The following is a 20,840-nucleotide window of genomic DNA, read 5'->3' on the forward strand; positions in this document are numbered from 1 at the left end:
TGTAGATTTGGTCTGTTCTCATAGTCCCATATTTCTTGGAGGCTTTGTTCGTATCTTTTTGTTCTTTCTTCTCTAAACTTCTCTTCTCACTTCATTTCATTCATTTGATCTTCCATCACTGATATCCTTTCTTCCAGTTGATCGAATCGGCTACTGAGGCTTGTGCATTCGTCACCTAGTTCTTGTGCTGTGGTTTTCAGCTCCATCAGGTCCTTTAATGACTTTTCTGTATTGGTTATTCTAGTTAGCCATTCGTCTAATTTTTTTTCAAGGTTTTTAACTTCTTTGCCATGGGTTTGAACTTCCTCCTTTAGCTCGGAGTAGTTTGATCATCTGAAGCCTTCTTCTCTCAACTGGTCAAAGTCATTTTCCGTCCACCTTTGTTCCATTACTGGTGAGGAGCTGCGTTCCTTTGGAGGAGGAGAGGCGCTCTGATTTTTAGAGTTTTCAGTTTTTCTGCTCTGTTTTTTCCCCATCTTTGTGGTTTTATCTACATTTGGTCTTTGGTGATGGTGACCTACAGATGGGGTTTTGGTGTGGATGTCCTTTCTGTTTGTTAGTTTTCCTTCTAACAGTCAGGACCCTCAGCTGCAGGTCTGTTGGAGTTTGCCAGAGGTCCACTCCAGACCCTGTTTGCCTAGGTATCAGCAGTGGAGGCTGCAGAACAGTGGATATTGGTGAACAGCAAATGTTGCTGTCTGATCGTTCCTCTGGAAGTTTTGTCTCAGAGGAGTACCTGGCCGTGTAAGGTGTCAGTCCGCCCCTACTGGGGGGTGCCTCCCAGTTAGGCTACTCGGGGGTCAGGGACCCACTTGAGGAGACAGTCTGTCCATTCTCAGATCTCAAGCTGCGTGCTGGGAGAACCACTACTCTCTTCAAAGCTGTCAGACAGGGACATTCAAGTCTTCAGAGGTTTCTGCTCCCTTTTATTTGGCTATGCCCTGCCCCCAGAGGTGGAGTCTACAGAGGCAGGCAGGCCTCCTTGAGCTGCGGTGGGCTCCACCCAGTTCGACCTTCCAGGCCGCTTTGTTTACCTACTCAAGCCTCGGCAATGGCGGACACCCCTCCCCCAGGCTCACTGCCACCTTGCAGTTTGATCTCAGACTGCTGTGCTAGCAAGGAGCGAGGCTACATGGTCATATGATCCTCCGAGCTAGGCACGGCATAAAATCTCCTGGTGTGCCATTTGCTAAGACCATTGGAAAAGTGCAGTATTAGGGTGAGAGTGACCCGATTTTCCAGGTGCCATCTGTCACCCCTTTCTTTGACTAGGAAAGGGAATTCCCTGAACCCTTGCGCTTCCTGGGTGAGGCGATGCCTCACCCTGCTTCGGCTCACACTTGGTGCGCTGCACCCACTGTCCTGCAGCCAGTGTCTGACACTCCCCAGTGAGATGAACCCGGTACCTCAGTTGGAAATGCAGAAATCACCCGTCTTCTGCGTCACTCACACTGGGAGCTGTAGACTGAAGCTGTTCCTATTCGGCCATCTTGGCTTGACCTGAAAGCTCAAGTTTTTAATTATTGAGAGTGTCCATTGAAACCTTACTGTTGGTAATGATGAGATTGAACGTTTCCATTTCCAACATCTCATAATTTTTAGTAGCCAATTTTCTTTGATTAGTCTGTTTATTTAAGTATTCTTATTTTTCTACACAGGTTATTTAAGTATTCTTATATTTCTATACAATATTTTTTATTTAGATCATATCTTTTAAAACCCAGATATGAAAGCCCCTGCTCCCCTCCTCCCACACCTCCCTTCTTTCCTCCCTTCTTTTTTTATTTTCAAGATATTCAACCCACTTTATTGATGGCTGCTCACTTCTGCATTTTAGAGCTTTTAGAGTACATAACATCTGAAAAATCTGTTTTGAAGTTTCCAACTGCAATATTCTTACCATTAATAGTTTCATATCTTTGTTCAAATTATTTCTTCCACCTGAAATGTCTAAGCTATATTTAAGGGGTTTCTAACACAGAAACATTTTTATTTTTATATAATAGCTATCAAGATTTAACATTGTGATATCGTGATATATTTTATGAAATCTGTGAAATACATGGGTTCAATAAATATTGAGTTATATATTTTTAAGATGTAAAACTTATTTCGTTTTATGTTTATCTCTAATACAATAAGCCTAAAATTAATTTTAGTGTAATACATGAAAATAGAATCTAATTTTTGCTCATTGAATGTAAGCAGTTGTACAAATGTTGAATAACATTTTGTTTTTGTTGATAAAACTGTGAGGGGCCAGGAGCAGTGGTTCATGCCTGTAATCCCAGCACTTTGGGAGGCCAAGGCAGGAGAATCATGTGAGGTCAGGAGTTCGAGACCAGCCTAGACAACATACTGAGACCCTGTCTCTACAAAAAATTTTAAAAATTAGCCCAATGTGGTGGCTCATGCCTGTAGTCCCAGCTATTCTGGAGGCTGAAGGCTGAGGTGGGAGGATCTCTTGAGCCTGGGAAGTTGAGGCTGCAGTGAGCTGTGATTGTGCCACTACACTCTAGCTTGGGTGATAGAACAAGACTCTGTCTCAAAAAATAAATAAATAAATAAACTGAAAAACCACACTAAAGTCTGTGAGGGAATGACATTTAAATAGGAAATGACAAAACAAAACAAAACCTTTTGCTAAAGAAATAGTGCTAAGCAGTGAACCCATTTAATTATTAAAACTAAAATAAATCTGACAAATTTGGCTATGGGATAGAATATATGTTATACAGTCTGATAATATGAATGTAAGTATATGTATATATGCTACATAAACTATAACTATATTACATATATATTTATAGTTAGGAGGGAAAAAGGAAAGAAAGTGTGTAAGGAGTATAAATATACTGATTTCAGCTTTCATACTTGGGTTTTAAAAGATATGATCTAAATAAAAACTATTGTAAAGAAATATAAGAATACTTAAATAAACAAAAATAATACTTAAGAATACTTAAACAAAGAAAAAATAAGAAAAATAGAATACTTAAATAAACAAAGAGACTAATCAAAGAAAATTGGCTACTAAATATTATGAGAAGTTGGAAATGAAAATGTTCAATCTCATCATTACCAACATTAAGGTTTCAATGGACACTCAATAACTAAATCTTGTGCTTTATATAATGCTGCTTTTGTGAGGTTAGGCACCAGAATAAAAAGTAAATACCATAAAATCACAATATGAAATACCAAAATGAAACAAAGTAAAAAAATATATGGACCATATATTTAAAGATTGTAGACAATATGATAGAATTAAGGCTAGACACATCTGCCATATTAATAAATTCTAATGTGTTAAGTGCACCTATAAAAAGAAAAATACATGGTTTTCAAAGCCAAATAAAATTTTGTATTATATTCAAGATATACCTAAAAATTTTTGGAAAATTTGAAAGCACATCTACAGACAAATTAATATCAGGTAAATGCAACTGAACAGAAAGGAGTAGTTGTAAAATTACATAAGACAAAATCTGATTCAGCAAGAAGACAACAAATGAGATGAAGAGTACCACATAAAATAATAGTGAATGCAATAAACAGGGATAATATCATGAGTTTATCATAGTACCAACACTTACTAAACGAAGGGCTACAAAAATATAAGAAAAATAGAAACACATTGGAGATAGAGGCTTCATTTCAACTCACTCAGACCTTGACATTTCAAATGGCCCAAGAGTAGGTAAGAGTTTGAGAAACAAAAATATAAGTAACTAGAATAACCACAATTGATTACACTAAACACTATGCCCCCACAAAAGGGACTATAGTTTATTTCTAAAGTAAGTGCTCATGGAACACTATAAAAGCAAAACATATGTGAGTCCCAGCACATCTCCAATTAATGTAGTATATTTTAAAATTCCTAATTTTAAAATCATAAGATTCCTAATTAAAGAAAGAAAAATGATTATGAAAGATGATCACTTTCATAATTATTTAACTGTTATTAGAACTTATAAACCTTAAAACATTATTAAATTATCTTGAGTAAAAAGCACATTACTGAGATTTAAAGGCTAACTATCCATGCTCCTGATACTTTTTTTGGCTGGAGTCATTGTGATATATCCACCTTTATTTATTTTGTCTGCCTGTCTCTTAAGTGAATTCAATTCTGGATAGTTTGCCCATTTCCTAACTATATCTTCCTCTTTATTCATTTTGGAGCTTATACTTGTACAGCTTTCTTCCCATAATTAACATATTTATTAAGTTAATTTTTAGTATTGAGTTTTTTGATGATGTGAAAAAGATTTTATTGTTGATGTTGTTTTGCTTTGTTTTTTGAGTTGGAGTCTCACTGTGTCGCCAGGCTGTAGTGCAGTGGCATGATATCAGCTCTCTGCAACCTCTGCCTCTGGGTTTCAAGCAATTCTCCTGTCTCAGCTTCCCAAGAGCTGGAATTACAAGTGCACACCACTATGCCCAGCTAATTTTTGTATTTTTAGTAGAGATGGGGTTTCATCATGTTGGCCAGGATGGTCTCCATCTCCTGACCTAGTGATCTGCCTGCCTCAGCCTCCCAAAGTGCTGGGATTACAGGCATGAGCCACCATGCCCAGCCAAGATGTTTTGATTTACATATTCTAAGTGAATATTAGAAAAATTAGAGGTAAACTATGAATGCTGTTATTTTTATACAGTGTGAGAGAGCAATATTCATTCACTTTGTTAAATTTATTAAATATAATTTAATGTATTTTTTCATTTTAGGTTAACCATTTTATCTAAAATAATAAAAAATTGTCTCATTAAAAAATTTGTGCCACATTTCTGTTATTGTTTCTCATTTCAATGGCTAGCAATTTCAGAACAATTTTAAAGAATGGGGTTCATAGTAAACCTCTCAACTTATTTCTTAATTTAATAAAAATATTTTTACTTTTTTATTAATATGTTGCTATGTATTGAAATGTTTAGCATTAAAAATTTTTGTTTTTATTTTATCAGTTTACAAAGAGCTTAATGTTCTTTCTAAACTGGTAAAATCAAAAAGTACCATTATAAAAATTATATTATTCTTTGAATATAAATATGCTGTAGGTTTTATTTGCTAACATTTAATTAGGATATCTGAATTTATATTTAATTATCTCAAACACTATTATTTTTCATAATTGTAGGTAAAGGAAATGCATTAGCAATTTTATAGAGCTTAACCAAGTATAATTAATGTTACATTTTAATTAATCTGTGTGTTTATTAACTTTGTCAAGCTTTTAAGTTTTGGGTAGTATTTAAAACATAGATTTTATTTATGTATTTGGCAAGTAAAAGTTGTATATATTTATGATGTAGAACACTATGCTTTGGAACAGTATTATCACCTAAATAGTAATTTATAATTTCATTCTGAGAAATTATGCCAATATCAGGGTCAGATGCTGTTTTTGGATGCAGAGGATTTAAAAAGCATTTAAAAACATGCTCATTGCCCTACAACTGTTCATATTTTCTATTTTTTTCTTGAGTCAGTTTGGACTCTTTAACTATTTCATAGAGATTTGTCAATGTTATTAACATTTGTCACATATTAAATTCTCATAGTTTTGAAAATATATGCAATGTCTGTATATGTAGTTATTTATATGTTCTTAGTATCATTTATTTATTTTTATGTCTTTTTTAACTAGATTTCCCCCAAATTGGTATATTTTATACTTTTAATAAAATCTGACCTCAGATTTAGTCGTTGATAATATATATTCTAATTTATTGATTACTGCTTTTGTCTCCTAATTATTTCTGTTTATTTGTTTTATTTTTTCCTTTCTAATTTAAATTGAATGTTCAGTTGATTTATTTTTACTCTTTTCTTTTAAAATATTCAAAACTTCAAATTTTCTTTGGCCATATCTCATAAATAATGATGACGACTGTTTTAAAAATCATCTTCCCTAAAAACTTTGTATATGGCAATTTTGTGGTTTAAAGGAATATGATTTCACCCCCTTATCATTCAACAATAAAAATATAAAATTCTATCGTAAAATTCCAATTTAAATATTTTGCATTACAGTAATGTGGCCAGCAAAATTGATTTATTTGTTCTTCAAAATTTTATTTTACACCTTTAATTGACAAATTACATTGTATATGGTGATTTGATATACACATATATTTTGAAATGACTACCACAATCAAGTCAATTAGCATCTATCTCCTCGCTTAGATACCACTTTTGTTTTGTTTTGTTTTCCTTTTTTTCTGGTGAAAACATATCCAATAGGGTAGTGTTGAATATAGTCCTCATGCAGGATATTACCTCTCCAAAACTTGTCTTACTAAAGTTGATGTCCTTTGACAAACATTTCTCCATTTTCTCCATACCTCAATCCCTGCTACCATTTTACTCTTAGCTTCTGGAGTTTGACCTTTGTAGATTCAACATGTAAGTGAGAAAGTACAGAATTTCCCTTGTACATCTGACATTTCACTTAGCATAATGCCTTCAGGTTTCATCCATATTGTCACAAATGGTAGAATTTTCATTTTTATCACTGAATCATATTCTACATGTGTGTACTGCAAATTCTTTATTCATTTATTCATTGATGGTACACAACTGAGTTTTTTGGTGTTCACTGACGTTTTATGTATTGTCTGAAAACTTAGGTATTATTGACTGCTACAAAAAATGTTAGCAGTCAATGGGAGCTTATACAGAAAGTATATTTACTTTTATTAGGGAATAAAACAATGCAAAACTTTGAATTTAACTTGTTAAAAATATCAATAATGCTTTCTGTGTCTTAAAATTTTTTATTTATCTCTTTGATGATGCTTTTTTTTCATCTTGCTTTTTTTATCTTTATCTTTATCTTTATCACTTACCACTTGTTCCTATCAAACATTTGACGAACAAACGTGTCTTCCCAGCCTGAGACACTAAGGAGAATGAGGGCAGAGCTCTGTGGGCCTCTCTTCAGACTTTCTGCTTAGACATTGTACTGTGATACTAACTAGCATCAACAGCACCAACTGGAATCCAAGACTTCTCTAATGAGGTGAAATTGTCCATAGCTGCATCTTTGGAAGTGAGAGAAATATTAATTTTTCATAAATTAGTATACAAATGAAAGAAAAAATAACAGGGTTGTCAATGTACATTTCAGGGGAAACATTCCTATTCAACCTGTCTGCTTTTATACACTCCTCAATCTGGGATTTTGACACAGTGAAAAATGCAGGTGAGAGTATGGAGATGGGTAAGGGGTGATAACTCAGACCCTGTGGCTTACTACCTGATATGGTTTGGATTTGCATCCCCACCCAAATCTCATGTTGAGGAGGGGCCTGGTAGTAGGTGTTTGAATCACAGGGGCAGATTTTTCCCTTGTTGTTCTGATAGTGAGTGAGTTCTCAAGAGATCTGATGGTTTAAAAGTATGTGGCACTTCCCCCCTTGCTCTCTCTTCCTCCTGCTCTGCCATGGTAAGACATGCTTGTTTCTCCTTGGCCTTCTCCCATGATTATAAGTTTCCTGCAGCCTCCCAGTCATGCTTCCTGTTAAGGCATTGCAACCATGAGTCAGTTAAACCTCTTTTCTTGATAAATTACCCAGTTTCAGGTAGTTCTTTATAGAAGTGTGAAAATGGACTAATACACTACCTGAACATTTCTCATTCTCTCTTTCTGCTCCCCCTAATCGGAAAGAATGTATATTTTATTTTCATTCTTAATGGGAACGTCTCAATTATCATTTCTTCTTCTTTAGAAGGGGTGAAAATTTCACTTAAATTTTACCTTTCTACTTGGAAGGACTGCTGGGAAAAATAACTAAAAATCTCTAGATTTCTAAAAGGGCAGACTGGATGCTGAGTTATTTATAAAACATATCCCTATTACATTGTTTTTCAACTTTTAGGGTCAAGCTATTGAAAAGGTGAGAAACACTTTATTGCGATTACTGGACAAAATGTAAATTACTAACTTTGAGCGTATAAAGATAAAAGTATGGTGGATAGATATTAGTTAGCTAGAGGAGGCAGAAATGGTGTAGGTTAACGTTTTCCTTTCATAAAGTTGGAGTCAAAGATTCTACCTTTGTTAAATGGGACAAGGAATGAAGATTTAAGTTGATCATTTATAATTGCACAGATCAGTGGGAAAACTAGAATAGTGATATAGTTTTATTTGAAGAAGGAATGGATGAGTAGACAGAAATTAAGTGATAACTTCTAAAGTTGGTAGGTCATGAATTAGGGGTTAAATCATGTTAGAGTAATGGAAGATCACTAAAAGGACTAAAATTTTCTTTTAAATTTTTTTAAGTGGTTGCTTTCTGGGGAGTTAAGAGATGGGGTAACGAATTATTGATTTGAACTTATCTCTTCTGTATTTTTAATTTTTTTAAAAAGTAAAGGATATTTATATTGTCCTTTATATGTATATAAAATATTACATATGCCCTTGGTATTGATTCTTGTGATAGACTAAAAATATTAAATAAAAATCAAACAAATACAAAGTCAACGGGAACAATAAAAATAAAATAACAGTGCAGCTATCCCAACGAGAGATAATCACTACTGTGGGTGCTACTAAGAATTTTTATACCTCTTTTCCCTTTTTAGCCCTTCTGACTACCCTTTGTCTATATTTACAAACAAGTACCTCCCCACCAAACTTCATGTAGCAGCTCAAACTTACTCATTCTTCAGATCTTACCTTCCTATGGAAAGACTTTAGGACAACATTAATTTGGTCCCTAACAAAACTCAAAATGATTTTTAAAGGTCTCTACCATAAGTAATTGAATTTTATTTTTAATTCAGAGAGAAATGAAGATTTTCAACTATTAAACCCTCAATTCCACCTCTTAGTATCAATTCTATTTCACTTGGGGCGTGTGTGTGTGTATGTATAAATATATATACACCATTTATCATTCATATAACAAATGCTTATTAAGTATCTTTATGTACTATCATGCTTCTCATCACAGAGTTTATAATTTGGCTGAGAAAACAATAAATAGGCAAATAAGTAAACGTGTAAAATATTGGGAAGGATGCTTTGAGATGAGCTGGGTCTACTTTCTATTGCCTCGTCACTGAAGTCCTCTCTGTGAGAATGATTTTTGTGTTGAGACCTAAAAGATGAGAAGATGCCAGTTATGTGTAGAATATCATGAAGTGTTCTCACGTATAGGGAATAGCATCTACAAGGGCCTTACCTATGAAAAGAAGTATTTGTGTTCAAGAAACTGAAGGAAAACCAATTTCATTAGACCATAGTGAGCAAAGGGAGCAATAATGGAACGTAAATCCCTCACTTACCTCTTATACTTTTGCATAAGGAATAATTTCTCAAAGCTTAATTCCCTCCTTCCTTTTCACAAAAATTAGGTGAAATTGATGTAACATAAAATTAATTATTTTAAAGTGAACAGTGATGTGGAATTTAGTATCTTCACAATGTTGTGTAGCCATCACATTTATCTCATTCCAAAACATTTTTATCACCCCAAAAGAAAGTCCTGGGCCCTTTAAGCAGTAATTTTCCATTGCCCTATAGTAAATATTTTATACAAATGGAATCATATAATATGTGATGTTTTGTGTCTGCCTTCTTTCACTCAGCATAATGTTCTCCAGATTTTTCCGTATTATAGTACATGTCAGCTCTTTATTACTTTTTATGGATGAATAATATTTCATTATATGTATATACCAAAATTTGTTTCTCCATTTATCCATTGATGAACATTTGTGTTGTTTCCACCCTTTGATTACTATGAATAATTCTGTTTTGACCATGCATGTACATGTAGTTATTGAATACCCGTTTTTAATTCTTCTGGACATATACCTAGAAATGGAATTGGTGGACATATGGTAATTCTATGTTCAGCTTTTTGAAGAACTGCCAAAATGTTTTCTACAGTTGGCTGAACCACTTTACATTATCACCGCAATGTATGAAGTTTCCAATTTTTCCATTTCCTCACCAACACTTTTTATTTTCCACTTTTATTTTTATGTTAACCATCTCAGAGAGTTTAAAGTGGTATCTCATTGTGGTTCTGATTTGTATTTCCCTGATAAATAATGGTGTTGTGGCTCTTTTAATTTGCTTATTGGCTATTTGTATATCTTTGGAGAAATTTGTACATTTAAGTCTTGTGCCATTTTAAACTTAGATTGTTTTATCTTTGTCGTTGGGATATAGTTGTTCCTTTTGTATTCTGGATATTAGAACTATATCAGATATATGATTTGCAAATATTCTTTTTTTCTAGTATAGATTGCCTTTTCACCTTCTTGATAATCCTTTAGTGAACAATATTTTTAAATTCTGGTGAAGTCCAATGTATTTTTCTTGTGCTTTTGGTGTCATATCTAAGAATTCATCAACAAACTCACTGTCATGAAGATTTGTCTCTTCTGAGTTTTGTATTTTTATCTCTTATGTATAGGTCATTGATTCATTTTGACTTAATTTTTGTATATAGGGTGTGAGTAGTGGTCTGATATGATTTGGATGTTTTGTCTTCTACAAATCTCACGTTGAAATGTGACCTCTGATGTTGGAGGTGACCCTAGTGGGATATGTTTGGGTCGTGGTGGTAGATCCTTCATGAATGGCTTGGTGTTGTCCTCATGGTAATGAGTGAGTTCTCACTCTGTGACTTCATGTGAGATCTGGTTGTTTGAAAGAGCCTGGCACATTCTCCCTCTTTCTCTTTCTCTCCCTCTCTCCATGTGATATATCAGCTCCCCCTTTACGTTTTGCCATAACTGTAAGCTCCTTGAGCCTCACCAGAAGATGAGCAAATGCTGATTCTGTCCTTCCTATACAGCTTGCAGAACTGTGAGCCAATTCTCTTTAAAAAAAAAAAAACCCAGTTTTAGCTATTTAGCTATTACTTTATAGCAACAAAAATGAACTAATACATGGTCCAACGTTATTTTTATTTTTTATTTGGATATCCAGTTATGGCAGCACCATTTCTTGAGAAGACTGTCCTTTCCCCATTGAATGATCTTGGCACCCTTATTGAGAATTAAGTGACCGTAGCCGTATGGCTTTATTTCGAGACTAAATCATATTCCGTTGGTCTATGTGTCAGTCTTCATGACAGTACTGTACTATTTTGATCATGGTAGCTTTGTAGTAAGTTTTGAAATTGGGAAGTGTTAATCCTCCAATACTTTGGGATAAATTATGTTCCTGCCAAATTCATATGTTGAAGCCCTAACCCGCGATGTGATAGTATTTGGAGATGGGGCTTTTGTAAGGTAATTAAATTAGGATAAGGTCATGAGGGTAGGTTCCTCATGATGGGCATAGTGCCCTTACAAGAAGAGATGCTAGAGGACTTGCTCTTCCCCTTCACCTGCAATGTGAGGATACAGTGAGATGGCAGCAAGAAGAGAGCCCTCATCAAAACTTGACCATACTGCACCTTGAAGTTGGACTTCCAACTTCTGGAACTATGAGAAATTAAATTACTGTATCTTGTTGTGGCAGCCTGAGCTAAAACATCCAATTTTTCTCTTCCTTATCAAGACTGTAATTTGCTATACAGGACCCTTTGTAATTCTATGAGAATGTGAGGATCAACATTTCAATTTTTACATAAAAAGATCATTGGAATTTTGATAAGGATTGTGTTGAATCTGTAAATTGCTTTGTCGTTGAAACAATATTATGTCTCTAACCCATGGACACATCCAGGAATATCTTTCTATTTACTTAGGTCTATTTACTTAATTTATTTCTAACAATGATTTGTAGTTTTCAGCATTCAAGTCTTTTAACTCCTTGGTTAAATTCACTCCTAGGTATTTTATTTTTTGAATGCTATTATAAATGGAGATTTTTTTTACTTACTTTTTGGATTGTTCATTGCTGGTATGTGGGAACATGACTGATATTAGTATGTTTACCTTTTACCTTGAAGTTTTGTTGAATTAGTTTATTAACTCTAGTAGGTTTTTTTGTGTAGATTATTTGGGACTTTCTGGACCAAGGATTATGTAATCTGTGAAAGAGAGTTTTAGTTCCTTATTTCTATTTTGAATGTATTTCTTTTTAATAAGTAGAAGATGATTCACTCTTTCTCATGAGATATTTGTGAGAAATGTAACACAACATTTACTTAGGTACTGGGAGACACTTTTCATCTCCCAGAACCTAAGTAAGGCTTGTGTGACATTGCAGACATTTAACAAGCAAATACTGGTTAAGAGTACTGTAAATGTGGAGAATGTGGAGCTATGGAGAATGTGAATTAATAAAACTTTCCAAAAGACTAATATATAAGCATAGTACTGACCAGTAGTTCTATTATCAGGACATACACTAAAGAAATAATTGAAATTTTGAGATGGTTTATATATTGTATATAATGCTCATTTCAGCATTATTTCTAATGATAGATATTAAAGCAACAACCAAGAAATTTAACAGATGATTGTTAAATAGGTTGTTAATTGATCTTAAGATATTATACTGTATAATCATGAAAATGTTTGTTGTGGGTGTAGCATCCTATTTATATAAAAATATTTGAAAGAGCTATTTCTTCTCCATTCTTCCCCTTCTCCTCCTCTTCTCTATATTCACAAATGGATGAATAATTAATTATATATGCCAAAATACTGTTAATGGTTATCTCTGATTAGTGGAATTAGTTACAACTTAATTTGCAACTTGTATAAGTCCTCACATCATCTGTACCTTATTATGCATGATTTTTAATAAGGAAAGAAAAAGACATGTTATCTGAGAATATTTCACTAAAGAAAGCCATTTTCTCAAAATCTACACAATATCATTTTAAAACCATCAACTTTAAAAACTTTCTTACCAGTGCACTTTATGTGCAGAAAAATTTTCTCTGTGGCCTTTATTGTGTTGAGTTAATTATGAAAGAGGTGAAAAAAAAGCGGGGGAGGGGAGAGAAAGGCTCCAGTCATTTATCTTTTATGTTTTATTTTTTGCTGGAGCTAAATCTGCTCTGAATGGTGCACTTAATGAAGGTTTTTGAAAAAAAGAATAATGGAAATAACCACAGCATTTAGCTTTAGGAACTCAAAAGGGACAAGGCTGACAGAAATGTCAGTGAACAAAGTTCTTATATTTAACAATAGAAAACTGAGTCTATTTTAGCTTAAACGAATTACAATTGCAATTTAAAATTTGTTCAGTTTCTAAGAACAGAAGGTATTGAGGTAAGAAAACACTTCCTGGTTATAATGTCACATTTTGAATTTGGAAATTTATAACTACTGAGAAAAGTAAATCTTCCTAGCATTTGTTTATAAATTTTTGACTTAGACTTCTGGTTAAAAAAATTTACAATTCTAGGTATTCTATTAAGAATGAGAATCCCTTTGAGTATTACTATTCTTAATTTTATCATTCTAATTCATCCTTAAAAATATTACAATTTCTTATCTTAAAAATGGGAAACATTAATATACTTATGTAATTTATCTACTTCATTTGTTCTGAAGGTTAAGCATCTATGTTTCCTACATTTCTACAACCATTTCTATAGTAACCTGTCAATATAGACATTAAGTAGTACTTAAATGAGAGGTATAAAATCTACAATATGTTTAACATGGCTGAGTTAACATTACTGGAAATCTTTGCATTTTGATAATCTCCAGTATTCTATACTTAGCAATTTTTTGGCTATTTGAAATATAACTTATTCTGCCAAAAGTACATTAGAATGTAAATTAGTGAATACTTTATCTCGTGTTAATGTGGTATGTCAAAAATGAACAGTTTGAATCTATAAGCCTGAAAAAATTACAGTGTGGCATAGTTTTTTTTGCTTGTTTTCTAACTTTGAACTGACATGCAACAACTGTACCAACAGTAATGCTGGACCTATCTAAAACATCTGCATGCCAAAGTATGAATTTTCTCATATTCAAATTAGGAACTATCCTCAGAGAATGGAGGCCTTCCAGGAGTGAAGCTTCTGCACTCTGGGAGCCAATAATGGAGCAATAAATGAAATAGAAAAAAAAAAAACATAATATATTGGGCTAATATTTTTCTTAATTGAACAAACACATGCTATTGAATATTTGCTATTGCTAATAAAAGACTCTTATACATACACATTAATAAACTGCATTCAAGCATCATTCTGAAGAGGTTTATGCTCTGCAATTCTCAGTCTGATTTCAGGATAGTGACTGGAAATATTGGTGAATCTCTCTCTTCTTAGAAATGTATAAAATGTTTACTGTTGTTGTTATTGGTAAAGAATATATAATTATTGCTTAAAATGGTAAAGAATATATAATTATTGCTTAAAAATAATTAACTTTACATGAATAACATATACATTTTACTAGACAGCACTTACATATATACACTATATATTTATTCCAAAAAAATATTTCTCAATCATGTAACTGTGTGTTAGACACCCCACAGTACTGAAAAGCTAATTTTACCTTGTGAGTATGCAGTTTGGTGGGAAAAAACACCCAAACGTAAATAAATAAAGTAATTGAAATTGCTACAAATGAGTTTTTAATCTGATGTACATTCTTAAGGAAACATCTGAGGGACAGAGCTAAAGAGAATAACAAAAAAAAAAATTATTTTTTTTCTTTTTCTAAGAAAAATAGCCAGGCACGGTGGCTCATGCCTGTAATCCCAGCACTTTGGGAGGCCGAGGCGGGCGGATCACCTGAGGTCAGGAGTTTTAGACCAGCCTGACTAACATGGAGAAACCCCATCTCTACCAAAAATACAAAATTAGCTGGGCGTGGTGGCGCATGCCTGTAATCCCAGCTACTCAGGAGGCTGAGGCGGGATAATTGCTTGAACCCGGGAGGCGGAGGTTGTGGTGAGCAGAGATCGCGCCATTGCACTCCAGCCTGGGCAACAACAGCGAAACTCCATCTCAAAAAAAAAAAAAAAAAAAAAAAGAATAATATACTTTGAAATAATTTCAACCTCACAGAAAAACTGCCAAACAGTGCAAAAAAATTCCTTTATTTCCATCATCCAGATTCCCCCCTTGAAAATATGGCATTTGCTCTGTTTCCCTGCATTCTTCTCCTGCCCATCTCAAAAGAGGACCTATTTAAGCACCTTGATTAGAAAAGGCCTCTGTGAGGAGCAGGTGCTACATGAACTAAGACCTCAAAATACTGAGAAGTAGCAGTCAAGCAAGTGTGGAGGGTTGTAAATATAGGGGACAGACATACAAATTCCAGAGATGGGAAAGAGCTCAGCACTTGAAAAGAACAGAGTTTCCAGGACCTAGTATATGGTAGGAAGAGTGGAAACAAGGAAGAAAGGGAATGTGCCTTTTACAGTAAGAAATAGCGGTTTTATTTTATGTGCAATAAAAATCCAGTAAAAATCTCATGTGGAAATGATATAGTTTGATATACATTTTTAAAAGTTGTTATGTGGAAACAGATTGACAGGTTCATGAGAGCGAGTTTGATCCAGATTGGCTTAATTCTGTATTTAGGATTTGTATTTCAGTGCGGAATCTCTTTGGGGTTTTCAGTCCAATCAACTTATGTAGACTTCCTTCCAGTATTCTTTGCATTGACAAATTAGGAGACTAGGCAATGGTGTAAGCAAGGGTTGCTAATAGCCAGGTTTTGAATAGTAACAATGAAGGTGGAGATGAACAGATAAATTTTAGTTTTATTTTGAAGAAAAAATTGACAGGATTTTCTGATGTATTATATATGAGGTATTATGTGTGAGGTTCAGCAAATGAAATAGTTCAAGAATGGTACATAATTTCTAGATCTAGTAACATGAAGGATACTCATACCATTTTCTGAGATAGGAGAAAATTGGGGGAAACTGAACTGAATCAATAATTTATATTTTATACTTGTTAAGTATAAAAGTCTGTAACTTTTAAGGAATAAGCCATTTTTAAGCCTAGAGTGCAGACAGAGATCAGATTTTGAAAAATACATTCGGTGAACATCAAAATAAAGGCAATATTTAAATCCGTGGGAATAGATTAATATCACTGTACAATGATACTCACAGTGAGCATCTTTTATGGAATAAATATTATTATAGGTATGGGGTATATCCTAGTGAATATGATAGATTGGTGGAGACTTTATTAGAGTGGGAGGTAGATAACATTGTAGAGAAAGGCCAGAAAATGAATTCTGAATATATAGATGTAGAAGTCTGGGTGAGGAAGAGTACCCAGAATAGTAGACTAAGAAAATCCAAGAGTGATCTAAAAGAGGGGGCTTTTAAGAAAAAGGAAATTGTTTAACCGTGGGGAGTATTGCTAAGTAGTCAAGCAAGCTAAACACAAGAATGAGTCCACCAGCTTGGCAATACAGAGATTGTTCGTGCTCTGAGAATACTCTATTGGTCATACTGGTGGGGACGTCAGAGTGAGCAGGCGTGGAGTGAATAAGTGGTGAGGATCAGAGACAGAGTGCAGATATTTAATTTTTTTTTTTTTTTTTTTTTTGAGATGGAGTCTCACTCCACCACCCAGGCTGGAGTACAATGGCATGATCTCGGCTCACTGCAACCTCTGCCTCCCAGGTTCAAGTGAGTCTCATGCCTCAGCCTCCTGAGTAGATGGGACTACATAGGTGCACACCACCACACCCGGCTACTTTTTTGTATTTTTAGTAGAGACAGAGTTTCACCGTGTTGGCCAGGCTGGTCTCGAACTCCTGACCTCGGGTGATCTGCTCACCTCAACCTCCCAAAGTGCTGGGATTACAGGCGCGAGCCACCACACCAGGCCTTAAATCTTTATTAAAAACTAAAGAATTGTTGAAAGCAGCATCTCCAATTTCCGGCAAGTGGTCTGACCATCCTGCCTAAAATATCACTTAGGAAATTTTCAGATTTACTTTACTATTGAGAAAGGACAAATGAAAAATGTAGGGACCCCTTTTTAAAAAGGAGATCCATTAAATGTTTACCATAACATCCACAGAATTTTGGAGGCTTTGCAGATAAAGAAGGTTAGGATTTGCTCACATTTCACTAGATAGTCTTTAGGGTGTTGCAAAAATTATGATCAAATTAATCATATTTCTCTAAACTTAGTGATTTATTCACATTTATTAAATAGTCCATGATTATTAAGACAGACTTAACAGATTCACATTTATAAACACTCAGCATCTAATAGTGGTGTATCTATGTTTTAGATAATTTCAGTGTTCTGTATAGCATTTTCTCTGTGAGGAACTTCAGATTGCTGCTAAGGTGTTAAAAACTTCCTTTGCTTACGGTAACATGTAACGTTAGATTGCCAAGTAGCATTTGATGTATACTCAACCAATCCATAATCTTCCACAATGCTCCAAAATTACAGTAAACTTGCCCCACTACTGTAGCACTATGCAAGCCACCACAGTTTTCTTAATTTTAGTAATTTTTGTTGAATAATATACATCTTTGGAATAGTGAAAACATTGCTTAAATTGGGGTGACAATAGGTAGCTTGTTCTTATATTAATATGTGGCTTAATATAACAAAATTGGAATGTAGGTAATATAGTAGACAAAGAAAAATCATTATTTTTTTTTAGAGGAAAGTAGATACAGAGCTAAAAAATGTCACAAGTTAAAATCAAAGCTCTAATAGTTTATATTGGACCTGTACTTAGGTTGAGTATTTTAAAAATATTATGATATTCATGTTGTTCACATACTCATTTTTCCCTTGAGTGAAAAGCTGCAAATTGCATATTGTATTTTTTTCTAGGAGAGATAGGATCACACATATTATGTGTGTTGGGATAACCTAGGGTTGCTTTGTCTAGGGAGCTGATAAAAATAAATTTTTAGAATTCTTGATCAGAGTGCTAACTGCATATTTGCAGGATAAGTGGGACTATAATGAACCAGAAAACTGACTTCCTATTTAATTTTAACTTTAAAAATAAGCATTTGAGTTTTAGATTCAAAACATGTTTTTTATGAATGGAGAAAATACATACAATTCCTAATCTACATATTCACTATGCTCCCTAAATTCATTTATATGGTATTATTGGGAGCTGAGAATGGTTTTGTCTGAAAGAATAGCTTAGCCAGAGTAGCTTAGATTCTAGACCAGATCTAAAAGTAATCTTACTTTTACAGATAATGAGTTCTTTTCATTGTTCATTTGCTTGTTTTCAGTGTAGCTCTCTGTATACGACAAAATGGCTGCATAATCATCTGTGAAAATTGGAGGTAAGTACAGTAGTTTAAATTTAACCTATTAGAGGATGTTGTTCAAGGCACTAGGAGAAGACTGTGAACTTTAATTCGTCCTTGCTTTAACTAACAATCTCATCTGTGTTAAGATACATAGCAGCATTCATAGTTGCACCACTCTGTTATGTATTTGGGGAATCGGAGCTGCTCTGCCTTAGTAACCATTAGCTTACTGCAGTAGCTTTTTTAAATGACACTGAGATATCTTTCTGCTAAAAGTCAGTGCAGCCCTTCTATGAATGCATGTGACAATTTGTCTTCTCAGGAACATTTTCTCCATTTCTTTTCATACTTGAATTCTTAATAATTCCAACCAGATGGACATCTGCCTCCTTCTCTAAATAGCAATGCTCTAGAGTTTGCCTGTCTTGAGTTGTTTTTTTTTTTTTTTTATCATTTGTGATGAACTCTTTAATGAGCAGTAGCAAGGGGATCCTGGAGTTCAGCTTGTTAATTAGCAGTACAGCTTCTGGCTAGTGTAAGGTCGAAAATAATTGATTTATATTTCAGTGTTATACTGTATACATGTTCTCACACAGAAGTATTTAGTAATCTTACTGCAAAGAGGATTTTCCAAAAAAATCTCTAAATTGCATCTGCTTAGAAAGCAAGTCAGGAAGGTAGGTGTTTATATTTTATTCATGTGAAAGATTAAGAGGATTGTTCTTATCCTAATCATGCTTTCTTGTTATAGAATTTGAAAATGTAATAACATACAAGATTTTCTCCATGATTCTGGCTATATCTAGAGTAGTAATTTAAATAAAACTGGATTATAAATGATATAGGTATACTATATATTAGGACATTTCTAAACATTAACAAATAAATGCTTGTTTACAAATTTAAATTTATCACTGAGGTTAGTTATAGTCATAGACCCAATAAGATATGCTTGGCAACTTAGTGCAGTAAGAGGATATTGACTAGGAGTCAGAAGACCTAGATTCTATTATTAATTCTGCCACTATTTAGCTATGCAACCTTTGGCAAGTCATTTCTTCACTTCTCCCATCTGTAAAATTATGTAATTGATCTCTAATCTCTAAGGCAATTTGCACCTCTAAAATTCCATGAATTGAAGTTTCTTCTTCTCATTACCTTTCCCTTATACTGACATTTCTAGTAACTAAGGCAAGTGACATGCTCTAGCCTTCTTATTTCAATCTATCATACCAGAACATATTTAATATTATTATTTATGGCTTGAAATGCTCTTTATACCAGAATATAGGTCTTTGTTCATTTCCATATCAATATCTTTTAACTCTGTTTGAAGAATAGCAGCCTTTGTCAAACTTTACAAGAATTTCTGGCTATATTTGAACAAATATCCATTTGGACTTTTACATTCACCTCTGTAAATAAACTATACTTAAATTCAGAAGAAGACATTTTTTGGTTGTTTTAGGCCCTCAGAGATGCTGGAAGGAGTTGTCAGATACTGTGTCTTCTCTTTCTATGTACTCTGTCCTTTATTTTGACTAAACATGATTACCAGCAATTTTGATGAAGAAATAAATGATGTGCTCATCAAATTTTCCCATGATATGCTGGATGAGAGGGCAGAAACAATACATTTGAGAATTGTGATTCATCTCCAGAGCACCTCTGGGAACTAACAATGGGATATACAATAGGAAAGAAAATGTCAAAGCCTGCATTTTGGCAAAACAATAAAATCAACAGGACAAACCCAGAATTATAGAAACTTCACTTAAAAATCATATTCATCAAAGAAAAGACATTGTTAATTATCCAGAAAAATATACTGCATTAACATAAGTAGAATATTTTTATGTCAGAAGGGGATATTCTTGTGTCACATCTGGACAGCTGCATTGAATAAGCTGCATTGAATTCTGTGTTTAATTATTTAGCTTAGTAAATACAGAGTTAAGCTTTAGTATAATATGATAGCTAGAAAGAGAAGCTCCCAACCCTGGCTGCCTTTCAAAATTACCTCTGAAACTTTCCAAAATTAATATGATAGAGCTCTGCCCTAAGAGATTTCACTAGTAGGTCTGGGATATATACTGAACAGCTGTATTGTTTTTATGTGGGTGCATAGCCAAGACTAAGAACCACTGGTAGAGTGGGAAGAGTTTGCTGTCCAAGAAACCTAGATAGAAATACAAAATTAATTACCTTGGCCTTTCACAATAATACTAATTATAAGAAGTACCAAATATTGCATAATTTCAATGAGTTAAGTGGTTTACATATATTATTGCATTAATCCTTATAATAATCCTCTTTTATAATGATAGACTGTCAATGATGTAAAGTTCTTTTGCCCAAATAGCATATGTAATAAGTGGCTTCCTTGGTTTCAAAGATACTTCTCTCATTTCAATCATTATATTATATTATTAAAAAGCTACTTGTTGATGAACTGGGATGATGAAGGGAATCACAGTTTTAAGACACATTGCTAGCAGGCTTGGAGTAGAAACAGCCAGCCAGTGGGTCGGAAAGGACACTGGAGTCTTGCAGGGCACTGGTAGTCAGTAGTCACACTGCAGCCACAGAGCTGTGGTGGGAGTAGCTTCTCCTTGAGGCAGAAGTCTCCTTAGAAAAAAGAAAAATGTAAAGGAAAACCCTTTTCTCATTTTG

At 33.9% G+C, this 20,840-nt stretch overlaps 1 long non-coding RNA gene across 2 annotated transcripts in view; it reads left to right on the plus strand.

Annotated features, from left to right (window-relative positions):
* Nucleotides 1–20,840, plus strand: part of LOC134810359 (uncharacterized) — a 291,828-nt gene that overhangs the window by 91,615 nt on the left and 179,373 nt on the right. For both annotated transcript variants that reach the window (XR_010158152.1, XR_010158151.1), the window contains one exon: nucleotides 18,147–18,200. This is a non-coding gene — a long non-coding RNA (uncharacterized LOC134810359). The remainder of the gene's footprint in view (nucleotides 1–18,146; nucleotides 18,201–20,840) is intronic.

Source organism: Pan troglodytes, chromosome 5 (assembly GCF_028858775.2).
Source record: "Pan troglodytes isolate AG18354 chromosome 5, NHGRI_mPanTro3-v2.0_pri, whole genome shotgun sequence".
Taxonomy (NCBI): domain Eukaryota; kingdom Metazoa; phylum Chordata; class Mammalia; order Primates; family Hominidae; genus Pan; species Pan troglodytes.